The sequence below is a fragment of the Dama dama genome, chromosome 12 (genome assembly GCF_033118175.1).
Source record: "Dama dama isolate Ldn47 chromosome 12, ASM3311817v1, whole genome shotgun sequence".
NCBI lineage: Eukaryota > Metazoa > Chordata > Mammalia > Artiodactyla > Cervidae > Dama > Dama dama.
In genome coordinates, this window is record NC_083692.1 from 22,192,022 (window position 1) to 22,206,769 (window position 14,748).

The 14,748-nt window shown below is 48.8% G+C and overlaps 1 protein-coding gene across 2 annotated transcripts in view; it reads right to left on the reverse strand.

Moving 5' to 3' along the window:
* SUSD6 (sushi domain containing 6) overlaps positions 1-14,748 on the reverse strand; it is a 92,490-nt gene that overhangs the window by 13,824 nt on the left and 63,918 nt on the right. The window lies entirely within an intron of this gene.

The following is a 14,748-nucleotide window of genomic DNA, read 5'->3' on the forward strand; positions in this document are numbered from 1 at the left end:
GCACAGCTGTCCTGAAGCAGGATAGTCAGACCAGATGGGGAGGGAGCAGAAGGTGGGGAGGCAGAGTGATCTGGCTGGTACTCCCACCCCTGAGCCTAAACCAAGAGCAGAAACCAATAAGAACCCCCAATCAGCCCTCAGATAATGTGATTTTCTTCTGCTGTTCTGGGGACCAGACTTTTAAGAGGAAGAGAGGAATAAGAGACAAAACAAATTCTAAGATTCCATAACAAACCAATCAAAACAAGCTCCGGGAATGGCCTTGGAGTCAAAATGTCCAGTTTAACACAATGAGCCCCTTTTAAATGAGGTGTGGAGGGCAGGGAGGGTGAAGATCAGCTTGAGGAAGGGAAGTGAGTGAAGTGAAGTTGCTCAGTCGTGTCTGACTCTTTGCGACCCCGTGGACTGTAGCCCACCAGGCTCCTCCGTTCATGGGATTCTCCAGGCAAGAATACTGGAGTGTGTTGCCAGGAAGTAGAATGCAAATACCTAGAGCAGTTAAAAAGACTCAACAGAAAAGATTTCCATCTGATGTCAGTCATCAAGAAAACCCTGAACTCCCACACATTAATATGTATAAAACAGATAATGAGAACCCGCTGTATAGCACAGGGAACGCTACTTAATGCTCCGTGGTGACCTAACCGGGAAGGAGATTTAAAAAAGAGGGGATGTGTGTACACATACAGTCGACTCACCTCACTGTACAGCAGAAACACAACACTGTAAAGCACTTATACCCCAACAAAACACGAAACACCCCCCAACTCCCTCACATGCTGCGTGTGCGCCGTCGTCTCAGTCGTGTCCGCTTCTTTGCGGCTTTAAGTGCCTGGGCTTAAGAAACTGTTGGTGTCCACCTGCAGGTTTGAAATAATGTCGTTTTACACTAAAATCAGCGTAGTGGCATTTAGAACACGACTGGGCACAGAGAAATAGGTGCTTAGTGAAGGTGCTGAAAGAAAGGATGGCCAGAGAAAACCTTCCTGGGAATTGAGAGGAGAAAGTGGTTCCCCCAGACCCAGCACATCAACACAGAAGCTGTGGTCACAGGGGACACAGCTGAGGCGGCATCACACGTGCCCCTATGTGGTTATAACTCCATCAAACAATCAGAGCGCCTCTCCTCATAAGACGCCCTCGCAGAGCCACAGAGCTAAGCGTGACAGGACCAAACCCTCAGAAAGGCTATCGTCGACAGGACACAGACACGCGTGGCTAACTCTCATCTAAGTGAAAGAAGCAAAGTGTTCAAAGGTGAGCTCTTCTACTGGCCCTGGGTGTGAGCAGGGACATCTTTTCTGTTCATCTGAGAACTGCTGGCAACCAGAGGATTCATCTGAGAACCGCTGGCAACCAGAGGAAGGTGAGGGCCCAGGCAAAAAGCAGCAGGTGCAAAAAAATAGAAAGGGGAGGAAGGAATGGAAGGGAAGCACACGCCGAGCACAGTACTGTCCCCTAGAAACACGATGCGGCCACAGAGGTGATTTTAGATTTTCTTAGTCACATAATCTTAATGATATATTTTACTTATCCAATATATGCAAAATACACGTTTGATATCAACACATAATATAAAAATTTATTAATGAGATATTTGACAATATTCTTTTCTACACTTATGGCACATTTCAGGTCAGACAAATCGCATTTCAAGTTCTCAACAGTCACTCGAGGACAGTGGCCACTGTACTGATGGCACTGATGATGGGGTCTGAGAACAGAAGGAAGGGTTCAGACCACACCACTGGGTGTGAGACAGGAGGATAAACAGCAGATGAAGACGTCATGGAGCACTCAGGGTCCCTTCAGGTTGTTCTTTAAAGCACTGTTTACGTGCTTGCTTTCAAAACCTTTTCTTGATACATGAAGGTTTAATTTCTATTTGTAGCCCTCAAGGCTTTGTTAGGAACAGAGAGAGCCAGAGAAAAAGCAAGGCAAAATGAGGAGGAAAAAAAGGTATTCAAATGTGCAAATTTCTTTTTGGACGTAAGACTAGGAAAATAATAATTACTGCAAAAAGCATTATTACCTATGCCAGGCACTCTTCTGAGCTCTCTCTTTACACGAGGCAGGTACTCTATTTTTTTCCATTTTACAGATTAAAAACAATGAGGTTTAATATTTTTTTCCATTTTGCCGATTAAAAACAATGAGCCTTAGCTGAGTTGAGTAATTTCCTCCGAGCTGCTCATCTCTAAATGACTCAACAGGCATTTGGCTCCTGAGCTGCAGGCTTGACCTCGAAGCCCAGGTGGACCTGCAGAGGAGGCAAGGGTACCAGTCCATGTCCCGATGGACTAGGCCTGGGCCTCTGGAACATCTTGCTGCTCTGGGAAAGGTGTGAGCTCGCTAGGTTCAACGGGGAGGTGATTTTCCTCAAGAAAGCCTCTCAAGGAGGTTGGAACTGGGTATTACAGACAAGCAAGGGGCTGGGGTGGGGGTGGTGGTAGTGGGTGGGTCACCACATCTCACTGTGATATAAAGGTTTCTTCTAAGGCCTCCCTTAGAAATCTCAGTAATAACAGCTCCTATTCACTGACCACCTACTATATTCCAAGTATCGATCTAAGCACTTTACATGTCTTAACACATTCAAACGTCACAAAAACCCTGTAAGAAACATACTGTTATAACATTATATAGATGAGCAAATGGAGTGAGAGAGGTTAAGACACTTGGTCACAGACCCCCGGCGAGTAAAGATCTGAACCCAGGAAGGCGGGCTCCGCTCCACGGCACCGGGCAGGGACAAGGGCTCTGCGCCCAGCTTCTCCTCTCACAGTCCGCCTTAGGAAGTGAGCCACGGGAAGGGGAGCCCAGTGACAAAGCCCATCTGGGTGCTGCCTGTGGACACCGGTCTCTCCCAGCCTCAATTTCCATATGTGAAGGCGCTAAACCAGAAGGCCTCTGAGGTCTCGTCTGCCATCTGCAAACCTGCGTCAAGCTGGGGGGATGGCCAGCCTCACCGACCCGAGATTCCTCTCCTGTTAGTCCCGCAGCCACTCCAGTTCTGAAATGAGCACAGTGTGGGAGGCTCCAGGAGAAGCATCCCGTCTGTGCAGAAGCGCCCGCAGCCATGTCAGGGCAGAGTCCCACCTCGGGCGCACGGTGGGGGCGGAGAACTAGGCCAGAGGAGGTTGGTTGCTCCAGAGAGAACGAGCGGCTGAACGAGGGGCTACTTCTGCCCAGCTCTCTGCCTTCCTGACCCTCTCGTTGAACAGTCACAAGTCTAAAACAGGCCGCATGCAGCGAGCGGGAAGAGACGATTTCTCATGCCATTTGCAACCTTCCTCTCCTCTGAGACAAACCTTCCCAGTGGTCAGACAGGAAGCCCATTGTCCAGCCAGGATCCCTTTTCTCATGAGAACTTCCCACACGCGGGGGAGGGCCAGCTGCCGGCGCTCCAGCCTTTCCCAGGGTGTGGCCCCAGAGCGAGGGTGGGTGAGCAGCGGCAGAAGCCACCATGGCTCAGGCTGCCCTCTCAGAGGGGCCCGGCCCAAGCCCCACTCCAGGGGACTAACAGGCTCATAAGCAGGTCCAACTTCAGAGGCTGTCCCTCACTTCCCCGACCTCACAGGAGAGGAGACATGCCAGCCGGCAGGTCAGAGCCAACAAGAAGGAAGAACATTTTTTTTATGGCACCTTGCCCCAAACATGAAACCTCTTGTCATCTGAGAGCCACCATCAAAGTCATTCTGAAAGAAGAAGTGCTGCTCCTTGGCCTAGAAACCCTGACCTGAAAGTACACAGCGTCAGCTGGAACCCCACCCATCTTTCAAGACTCAGTTCCCAGGTCGCCTGCCCCAGGACACCGTCCCAAAGAGAACTAAGCAGCACGGGGCAGAGTTTACCCACCCCGGCCTACAGTGAGCAGCCGGGTGAGTTAGGACAGGTCTCCACCATGTGGGCTCGGGCAGGTCTTCCTATTCCTCAGTTCCCTCACCTGTAAGAGGGGGACAGTAAAGGTGTGTACCTCATGGGTGCTGTGCCGATTCATCACAATCATGCAGGTCGAGGACCCAGTAAAGAGCCTGTCATACACCAAGCGTTCAATAAACAGCAGCTCTATTACCCCTCCTCTGTTTTCTCCAAACATCTTCATGCCTCCCCATAAATCACTGGCTGTATTGTTGTCTCTGTAATTATTTTCTCACAGGTCGGTCCATCCCCACCTCTCCACTAACCCACCCACATACCCAAGCTGTAGGGCAAGCATTTGTTCTGCTTTTTGTATTCCCAGATCTTGGAACAGAAACTGGCAAAAACTGACTTCACCTACAAAATTTTGCCCACATTTCAAGGCACTGTCTTTTTAAATGCAAAGGGTCACATGGTTTCTGATTTGAGATCAATCAGGAGCTAAAACAGGAGGGAAGGGGGCAGGGAGGGCACAATTTTTAGAATGACAAAGTCATAGGACATGACAAAAAACTGGTTAGAACTAACAAGGTCCAAGATGGTAGAAGATGAACCTCCCAGGAGACTCTGAGCCTCTTTATACACTCATTGTCATGCAGTAGCTAAACGACACACCGACTGGGGCCAGGACCGTTCTGAGGCCAACCATAAAAAGTTGGAAAGTGGGTGGCGGCCCAGTTCCTGGAAACCCCCGCCCTCTTCCCCAAGACAGTTGGAATAACCCTCCCGCTTATTAGCCTATGAAATTACCCAATCCATAAAAAGTATAACCACACCATATTTCGGAGTCTCGCTTTCTGAGATGGCCCACACTCTTGTCTGTGGACTGTGCTTCTCTGTAAATAAAGCTACTCCTTACCTATCACTCTGTCTCTTATTGAATTCTTTCTGCAATCAGACGTCAAGAACCTCTGCTGCTTCATTAAGTCCTGAGGCCACATGTGTGATCTCAGTTAAAAGACCTTGGGCTCCATCCTAATCTGAGCTGCACGGTTTCTAGCAAAGAGACTCCCTCGGCATGGTACATCTCATGTTCTCTAAATTGGCACTCCCCGTGAAAATATACTCCCAGCCACCAGAATCAGGGCCATGCAGGGTCACAGCGTGGTCTGATGGCGAATCAGGGCTTGACTTGGGGGCCTGCCCTCGCCTGAGCTGTACTCCCTAACAGCTAATACTCATCTTCGGGAAGTGCTTGAGGGGACGGATGACACTGTGTACCTGAAAGTGTCTTGCATCATGCCTGGCACATAGTAGGCACTTTCTTTAAATTCTGTACATTTATTATTCACATTGTAAATGTGATTTGTAAATGTAAACTCATTTGTGTAAATGTAAACTAATTTCTTATCTCTGGTTTTTGGAATAGGGCAAGGCAAAGACTCCGGCAAAGAAAAAGGATTGCTTCAGAAACTTCTGGATATCTGGAGAGGGACAGGCAGTGAGCAGAGCAGGGTGAACACTCTGGCTTGCCCGGCACCCCTCTTCCAGCTCAGGGACATGCGAGCCCCCTGCCCCACTTATGTTCTCGGCAGAGCCTGAGCTGCTCTTGGCTGACAGAGAAGTGAAGCTGCTCAGTCGTGTCTGACTCTTTGTGATCCCATGGACTATAGCCTACCAGGGTCCTCCTTCCGTGGAATCTTCCAGGCAAGAGTACTGGAGTGGGTTGCCATTTCCTTCTCTGGGGCATCTTCCTGACCTGGGAATTGAACCCCGGTTTCCAGCACTGCAGGCAGACACTTTACCCTCTGAGTTACCAGGAAAGATTAACGGCCACCGTATGGCCTGTTACCCTTTCACCCCTTTTCTCACAGCTCAGGGACTTAGAGACATGGTACCACCTGGGGCTACACCCTCAGCCCACCCTACACTGCACAACTGCGAAGAGACGAGCAGGCGGGACAACCATCCTCCTGCTGCTGCTCCAGGCCTGGGCCTCACAGTATCAAAAGCCCTCCCACTCACTGTAGTGACTTCAGAGAGCAGCACCCACAATTTTCCACCGCCCCTACCCCAGGACGGTGGGATGCCAGTAGAGGTAAGGAGCCAGGCCATTCCATGTGTATTAACAAATGATACTACGTTCCCCTGAGAGCAGTAAAGGGTTAACAGAAAACAGATGTTTATTTTTTCTCATCAGCGATTCCTACTTCCTGGTCTCATCTCCTTCATCCTATCATTTAAGAAGCTGCCCAAGTGTCTGCTCTCACCCTCAGAATTCCCCACCTCTAGGAGGATGCAGGCTGGTCCTCTGCAGGAAGGCCCTAGTCAGCTGCTTAAGGCACTGACCAACCTCAGAAGAACTGATGAGCAAATGATAACTGACTTCGGAGTCTGGCTAGGAGTTTATGACAGGGCTGGACTCTCAGGTACAAAGCTCAGACTTGTGATTTCATTCCCAGTTCTACCACCTGATGGAAATCCCTGATGCCAAGTCCGGTGTCAGGCACACACAATAGGCCTTTGAGAAACACAAATTTAAATTTAAAACAAACTTAAAGATCTCTGCTGTCCAACAGGGTAGAAGTGATGAAGAGAATTAACATTTATCACCAGGCGCTATGCGAGGCACTTTAAAGTTACCAATCTATTTAACTCTTCCATCCTATGAGGGAAGTGGTGTCATACTCAATTTGTTCAGATGAAGAAAGTGATGCTCTGAGCAGTTTAGTAGTGGCCTGAGGTTGCAAAGCCACCTGATAGTAGAGTCTGGATTCAAACTCTGGCATGCCTTTCTCCAGTTCCTTGACTACAGATGCCACCAGAAAAAGTTACCCCAAGACCTACAAAAGTGTGGCATGGGGGTGGGGTTCATCTGACGAAAAGTTGCAGTAATTCCTGTTTGGAGAAGAATGTGGACTGGTGAGTTAACCTGTACCCAGAGAACTCAGCTCATATCTCAAGTGGGGCCACATTTTTCCAGAGAGGTGGGGGAAAGGCAAGACGGTTTCCTTTAGTAATGTCTGAGCATTACAAACAATGACGCTATTTAAGGAGCACGGAGCCCAGAGCTGCAGGTGGCAGAGGGCATGGGGCATTTTCAGCTGGGAACACACGCCTTCCACAGGGTACACGACAGGAAGGCTGCCACTAAGTGCAGCATGGGGGTGGGGGCTACGTGGGGACAGAGGGCTGCCCTTCTGCCCGCCGCCTAGAACACAGAGGCTCACCAGGGCAGCTCTGTCAAGGCCCAGAATAAACTGCCTGTGCTGCCTACCTCCGAACAGGGAGTCAGGCAGCACCTTGCTTATGCCGGGTGCTCAATAAGCCACTGCTGCTTACCCAGGCCCACACAACTACAAAGAATGAAAGGGAGTAGCTGGAAAACTCCAGCCACAGAGGGTGACAGAAATCAGCTGAGGGGGCAGAAATCAGCGATCGGGGTGACCTACAACTGGCAAGCGCCACACTTCTTGGAAAAACACTCACCCAGTAATTGAGGGGTAAAGGACTGAATAATCTTTTCTGAAGAAAGAGATGTGACTAGGTCTTGCTGTGGAGACAAGGTGTAAATAACAGACGGGTTGAAGGCCAGCCATAAAGTGATCCCTGCACATTCCGTGGGGGCTTGTGTCAGGCCTGACCCTACCACAAGACTAGGAGATATAAAAGTGAAAAGACAAGGTGGTTCTTTGGTGGTGCGGGGGTGCGTGGCATGGGCAATGAAGCGGCAAGGGCCAGGAGTCGTTGCCTTAATCACCTCTGAGCCAACAAATATGAGGAACACTGTGACCAATGGGCCATGGGACGACAGAGTCAAAAGTTACAAAATCTACTCATCTGGAGAGTCTTCCTCCATCTCGTGAGGAAGGAGAGTCTCTTATTTAAACGCCTCATCAGTTTAACCACACTGTTCATACAGCCACCACAGGAAAAGGAGCTTGTCCGGCCTTCTTGGTTTCCTCTGCACTTCCTAGAAGGGGAACTTCCCACCCTCTGCTATCATCAGCTGATCAAGGGCAGTGAGAAGTCTCCCCAGAGGAGTTTTATTCTTCTCTATTACCAGTCAATCCTAAAAGCAATCAGTCTTGAATATTCATTGGAAGGACTGATGGATGCTGAAGCTGAAACTCCAATACTTTGGCCACCTGATGCGAAAAACTGACTCAATGGAAAAGACCCTGATGCTGGGAAAGATTGAAGGTGGGAGGAGAAGGGGACGACAGAGGATGAGATGGTTGGATGGCATCACTGACTCAATGGACATGAGGTTGAGCAAGCTCTGGAAATTGGTGATGGACAGGGAGGCCTGGTGTGCTGCAGTCCATGGGGTCGCAAAGAGTTGGACACGACTGAGCGACTGAACTGAACTGAACTTTTAGCTTGTGGGTTTTTCTAAAGTTCTGGGCCAGACGGAGCCAGAGGGCTCCTGGAAGATACCTTTCCTCCTCCCAGGCAGCAGGGAAGGCCGGAGTCCCTATCACCTCCTGTGAATTCACTCACATCAGACCTGCCGTGAGGTCCATGGCAGGGCCCCTGCCCTCAAGCGCTTTCTCACATGTCTGGGACCTGCTTCCCCTTTGATTTTAGCCTGAGTATTTATTAGCCTGGCTCTGACAGACTGTCAAGATCACCTGATCATTAAACAGAGAAAACGCAAAACAGATTAGTGAGCTTTAGGGACAGAGTCTCAACTGTGCTTTTATTTGTCCCTCTGAGGCCTGCCCTCCTGTTGCCTCCCCCGCCTCTCTCAGGTCTGTGGACCCCTGCGCCTGATAAGCCTCTTGTGACTGACCAGTCAAGACTCCTGGTCAGAAGACACTGTTGCAGCCTCAATCATCTGTGTGTCAGTAGATACCTGTGTTCAAACATCACACAGGTGAACAGAAAATATCCTTTAATCTTTTGTCTTCCAAAGAATAGCTTAATGACTTTCACCCAGAAGAGAGTTAAAAAACACTTGCAAGCCTTGATTCTTATTCCCTCTGGATTTCACTCTACTAATAGGAATGCTTTCTCAATATAACAAATTCATATCTATGAGCCCCAACCAGTGTGCCAGGTTGGTGCTAGAACTTCAAGAGCAATGGTGACTCGGACGGTAGAGAGTCCACCTGCAATGCGGGAAACCTGGGTTCGACCCCTGGGTTGGGAAGATCCCCTGGAGAAGGGAATGGCTGCCCAGTCCAACATTCTTGCCTGGAGAATTCCATGGACAGAAGAGCCTGGCAGGCTACAGTCCACAGGGTCACAAAGAGGCAGACACAACTGAGTGACTTTCACTGTCCCTGAGGAGACTTCAGGCTCTTTGAGGGTACAGGTGAGGAGCCCCAAGTAGGTTACAATAATAGTAATATCTACTCTGTTTATCTCCCAGAGTTCACCTAAGGATTGAATGTGTCCATCCGTTCTTTCAACAGGTTTAACTAAGCACTAAGGCACTGTGGCAGGCAATGGGGAAGGAGGGTTGGGAAGGTGGCAAAGATATCCTCTGGGAGCTTATGGTCTAATAAATAACCACAGGAGACACGTTAGAAATCAATCTGGGCTACACTAGGAGGTTCTAAAGAAGGGTTAATTCAATGGGGGGAGAGATCAGAAAGGAAGAAAGAAATGATACCAAAACTCCAAATCTAGAGGTAAATAGGACTGTGACATGGGATGAAAGACTATGACTAGGGGATTGTGACTTGCATAAAGGAGGGGGAAGAACATGCAAGGGGGAGATAAGGACATAAGCAGAGGAGCAAGAAGAGGGTGTGAGTGTGCGTGTGTGTGTGTGTAGCAGAAGATAGCTGGAAATTTACAAAATCAAGGAAGGCCCCAAAGACAAATCTGAAGAATGAAAAAATCTTGGTGTGTAGCAGGAGATAGTTGGAAATTTAGAAAATCAAGGAGGGCCCCAAATACAAATCTGAAGAATGAAAAAATCTTGGGTTCTTTTTTCCTATAACAAGATTTTAAGGATCTTTCCAGTTCCTAAAATGCAAATGTTCCTTTGCATTTTAGGAACTGGAAATGTTATTACTAATAAAATGAAAGCCTGCTCTATGTTTCTAATCTAGCTGAAGAAGCCATCTGAATCTCCCTGCTGATGCTGGCAACTAGTTTTCAGTGGAGCTGGGGGTGCAGAAGAACCGAAAGGAAACCATGTGAGTTCTCTGGTGCAGATGCATCATGTGTTTTAAGTGTGCCGAGGTGAGGGGGTCCGGGAAAAACTGCAGGGACTAGAGCAGAGAAAAGGAGTACAGAGAGATCCTGCGGTCGATTTCTTTCCCAGGGTTCTCTCACACGGCAGCAGATGGCCCATCCCTGGAGGACTGAATCTCGGAAAACAGCTGCTCCCAGATCCCAGTCTAACAGCTGGGGTCACAGGACCTCTCCGCGCAAGCTGAATGCCAGAAATCAATGGGTTCCATTGTGCCTGAGCTCTCATGTCCAGGCTCATGCCCTAGGCCTGCCTGGAATTGAGGACTGAGAAAAATAAAACTATACACTTTGGAAGACTGCACTTGCAAATTCATGGAAAGATATAGTATTATAAAGTCCAATTTCATTTAAATTACCTTGACTTTGCTAGGAAACTATTGAGATGCTAATTATTTGAGAGATAAAGGAGGGTGGAGGGGGCTGGGAGCAGAAGGACAGATCATAATCGGAGGAAAACCCCAAACTGTCTCTGGCCCTCCTCTTCTTCCTGCCCACGGCACAGAATACCAACCAAACCAAAAAGCAGGCGAGATTCCCCCTATACAGGAAAAGGGGATGAAAATCCATAAAATGATGTGTGTGTACACAGAGGAGTGTAAGTCTATGATTACATAATTAGGCACATTAAAGTATTTATACTGCTGAGACTAAAAGCCCCCACTCAAAGGCATTCCACCAAAGTTGAAAGGGGAAAAAGAAAATAGAAAATAAAGCATCTAATTGCAATCTTCCACAAAGCCAGACATCCCCAGCTGGTGCCACAGCTGAATTCTCTTAATTAACATGTTGTAATGGCAAGTATGAAAGACACTGCATGCTTATCAACTCTATGCCTTGGCCAGCCAGGCATGGGAGAAGGCCGCAACACTGCTACAATTAAACAGATTTTTCTCTTTTCATTATAATGGTACCCTGGTGTGGGATGTCAGTGGTTTTTACTTAAAAACTTAGTTGTTTAAAGCACATATATAATAAAACTCTAAACTCACAAAGTCAAGGCCTGAGACTGGAGTATACAAAAAAGTTCACAGTCCAGGCATCAGTTTCTAGTTTATTTTTGGTGCTTGGTCTCTTACCTCCCCAAACCTGGGGCTTTCCCAGTTAGAGAAAGCCAGCAGTGTTTGAGCAGCCTAGGCTTTTAAATAAATACAGCCCATCTGACAGCTTAAAATCATAGGTTAAAAGTATCTAAATAGAAAAAAGATGACAGAAATTAGCATATAAATGCGTACACTGCCAGGGGAAAGGCCTTGAGAGTGGGTCAGTATGGACTGTGTTCCAAGGGACAGATTCAGCCCCAGAAGGGCCTTGCACCCTTACAAACAGGGTTTTGTTTTTGCACAATTCTTGATCACAGGGAACCTGGTTACAGTCTTCCCATTTCTCCAGAGAGAGTCCCCCTAAGTCAAATGATAGGTTTATACATTATAATGGAGATGGGCTCTCAGGAAGCCAAACAAGATGGTAAAATGCCTAATTATGCTTTGGCTTTTATACTCCTGGATAGCATAACTCAGGTTTTTTTTTTTTTTTTTTTTTTACACTATTCTTTAACTGTGTTCTTCCTCTTCATCACTGAGGAGGGCCGCTGACCTAAGAGTCAGCAAACATTCAACTGACACTAATGGTTCCTGGCTCTTGGCATGCTGAGTTTCAAAATCTTCTCAATTATTGTCAGCTTTAGAAGACCTGCCCTTCTTATAACTACCATCAGCAATGTCACTTTCCCATTTTCAACTCATCCGTAGAGAATAAAGGGCCCCAAATCCAAGTTACTGCTGCAACATACACGGCTGCCCAGATGGAGTCCGCGAGGCTGCTCAGAGCGTGCTGCAGGCTGGCAGGCAGCCACACCCCAGACCCACCGGCCATGAGGTTTCTTTCTCAGCTGCTGCACCAAAGTCCAAACTCACTACCCAAAAGGCAACTGGGGTGACAATTTACAATGTACCAAAGTACAGGTTGTTCCTAAGATGAACATTTAAAAGCTGACTGCTCAGCACTGCTTCAGAACCACCTCACGAGGTATCCGATTTGGACTCCTTTGCCCCTCACGACCCAGCCCCAAAGACCTGAATACGAATGAGGAATGTGTCTAAGGATCACTGGCACTCAGCAACACACACACACCTGCACTTCACAAAGAAGCCAGGACTGCAGCCAGGGCGCAGAGGTTTGCATGGTACCAAGGGAAGCCAAGCTAGTCAGCACACGCCACAGGCCTGTTACTCATCCTGGGTTTCCGATTCTCTCTGCCTTGTTGATGGAAAAGGCTTGTTACATGTGCAATCGGCGATCCTCAGTCTTTGCAGGTGCTTCTCGCAGTGGAATAATGTGAGCAGAACAATAGTTTCTCCCTCCCCACCTCACCCCAGCTGCTGGGAGTAACTAGGCCTACAGGAAAGAGATCCATGTGCTTCACAGACTCCACACGAGTGGGTGGGCAATCCTCTGGTGCTAGTCTACCTGTACTTGCAGCCCATGGGCAAAACCAAATGAAACCATACACTCCAAGATGGCAGAGAAGTTGCAGAGCAACGGATTCTGAACTGTGGGTCTGCTGCTTTCTCTCACACAGTCCTCTCAATTTTCCCAGACAGCCTCACCCCTCTGAGGGACAGAGATAATAAAGAGCAAAGAGAGCTGTGTGTGTACGTTAAGTTGCTTCAGTCGTGTCTGACTCTTTGCAACCCTGTGGACTGTAGCCCGCCAGGCTCCTCTCTCCATGGGATTCTCCAGGCAAGAACACTGGAATGGGTTGCCATGCCCTCCTCCAGGGCATCTTACCAACCCAGGGATTAAACCCGCATCTCTTAGGTCTCCTGCATTAGCAGGAGAGGGTTCTTTACCACTAGTGCCACCTGGGAAGCCCAAAGGCAGCTGGGCCTTCTGCAAATGTGGGCTGGGCCATGAAAGTCAAACCTTGTTTTGCGGACTACTCTTGTTATTCAGGACTTCCCTGGTGGCTCAGATGGTAAAGCGTCTGTCCACAATGTGGGAGACCCGGGTTCGATCCCTGGGTTTGGAAGATCCCCTGGAGAAGGAAATGGCAATCCATTCCAGTACTACTGCCTGGAAAATCCCATGGACAGAGGAGCCTGGTAGGCTACAGTTCATGGGGTTGGCCCAAAGAGTTGGACACAACTGAGCGACTTCACTTTCACTTGTTACTCAACTTTGAAAAAAAAAAAAAGGTGATTCCAGAATGGTTTTAGGGTTTATCTACCAGCAATCTGAACAGGGTGTCTGGGGCCTTAGTTTTCACACACAGAAAAGGGCGGGGGGGAGCACTGGTCTTTAAAAGCAGCAACATGAGGTCAAAACTGAAGTCTCAAGGCTTCAGGCTAAGCCCTTGTCCCTCTCCCGCACCAGGGCCCAAACCCCCAGTGGCAGCCGAGTCTCTGCTGGCCTACAAGTCCTGCCCTGGCGACAGGCTGGGATGATCCCCAAAGAGAAGCCACTCACTTCCCAGGGTTCCAAACCTGATGCCTGCCCTGGACATACATGCTCTGCGGTCAGCTGGGAGGGGCAGGCCCCGCCCAGGCCCAGCGGCTGGTATGCAAACTGTCACTATGTTCCTGACTTAGGCAAACTGGGCAGTACTTCCCTTGGCAATCATTTACTCTTCCCTCTTCTATTGGAACTCAACAGATCTTGTGATGATGTGTTTGTCCCCACTGATGCAATCTCCCTCAACGATAATTTATTTTCTCTATTTTCATTTTCTATAAACAACAGCTACTAGTAGTCTATTAAGAAGAATACTTTCTGACCGATCCTCTTTGGTGTTATTTATAGTCCAAAGCTGCCCAAAGTCCTCGTTTACAATTGTGAAGGGGTGGAGGGCATGGGTCGAGGGCACAGTACTCAGCATGGGCAAGGATTCTGCACACTGCACCCTGACTCCTGATTAGGCACAAGGTGACCATGTCGTCTGGATCTGAGCAATCATCCCTGGTCAATCCCATCCCCAAACTAGCAGCGTGAAACCCACTGCACCTCGTGCCTGGCTCCACTGGGCCCAGATGGGCACAGCACCTCCACAGGGGCCCTGGTCAAAGCTTAGCTCGAGCTGGCACCTAACATCTGATCCTACCCAGCCAGCACTAACCTCGTGGCCTGAGTTGCTGTGCCCTGCCAGGGGGAGTTGCAGGGGGCCACAGGCCATGGGCACTGTGCGATCACACTCACTCAAGACAGAAGCCGGGTACCAGGCCATCCCTCTCTCCCAGGACCCAAGTACGACTTCCTCCCAAGAGCTGTGGACGGAACTGGGGTTCTCCTCCTGCCCACCTGCAGGCATATTCTAGCTTACTCTGGGGTCAGCTAATATTCCCCAAAGCCACATTTTTCCTAATGCTGTTGCTCTCTTCTCAGAATCTGAGAAAGGCTGCCCATTTCTTTCTGTAAGTCTAAATGTTTCTCCTGGATATGCCAGGCTCTCCACAATTTGGTCTGTCCTGTTTCTCCAACGTCAAGTCCCGCTAGGCTACCCCCACCACTGGGTTTAACTCACCCATGGTTCATGGCCTCAGATCAGCCTGCTGGCTCTTCTCAGCTCCTTCTTCCCCTCTCAACATCCTTTCTTACCCTCCATCAGCTTAAACCCCTCCCACAGTGCAAGGCCTGGTCTCAGTGCTCTCTTCTACAGGAATTTCCTTTCTCTGAAATTTAGCC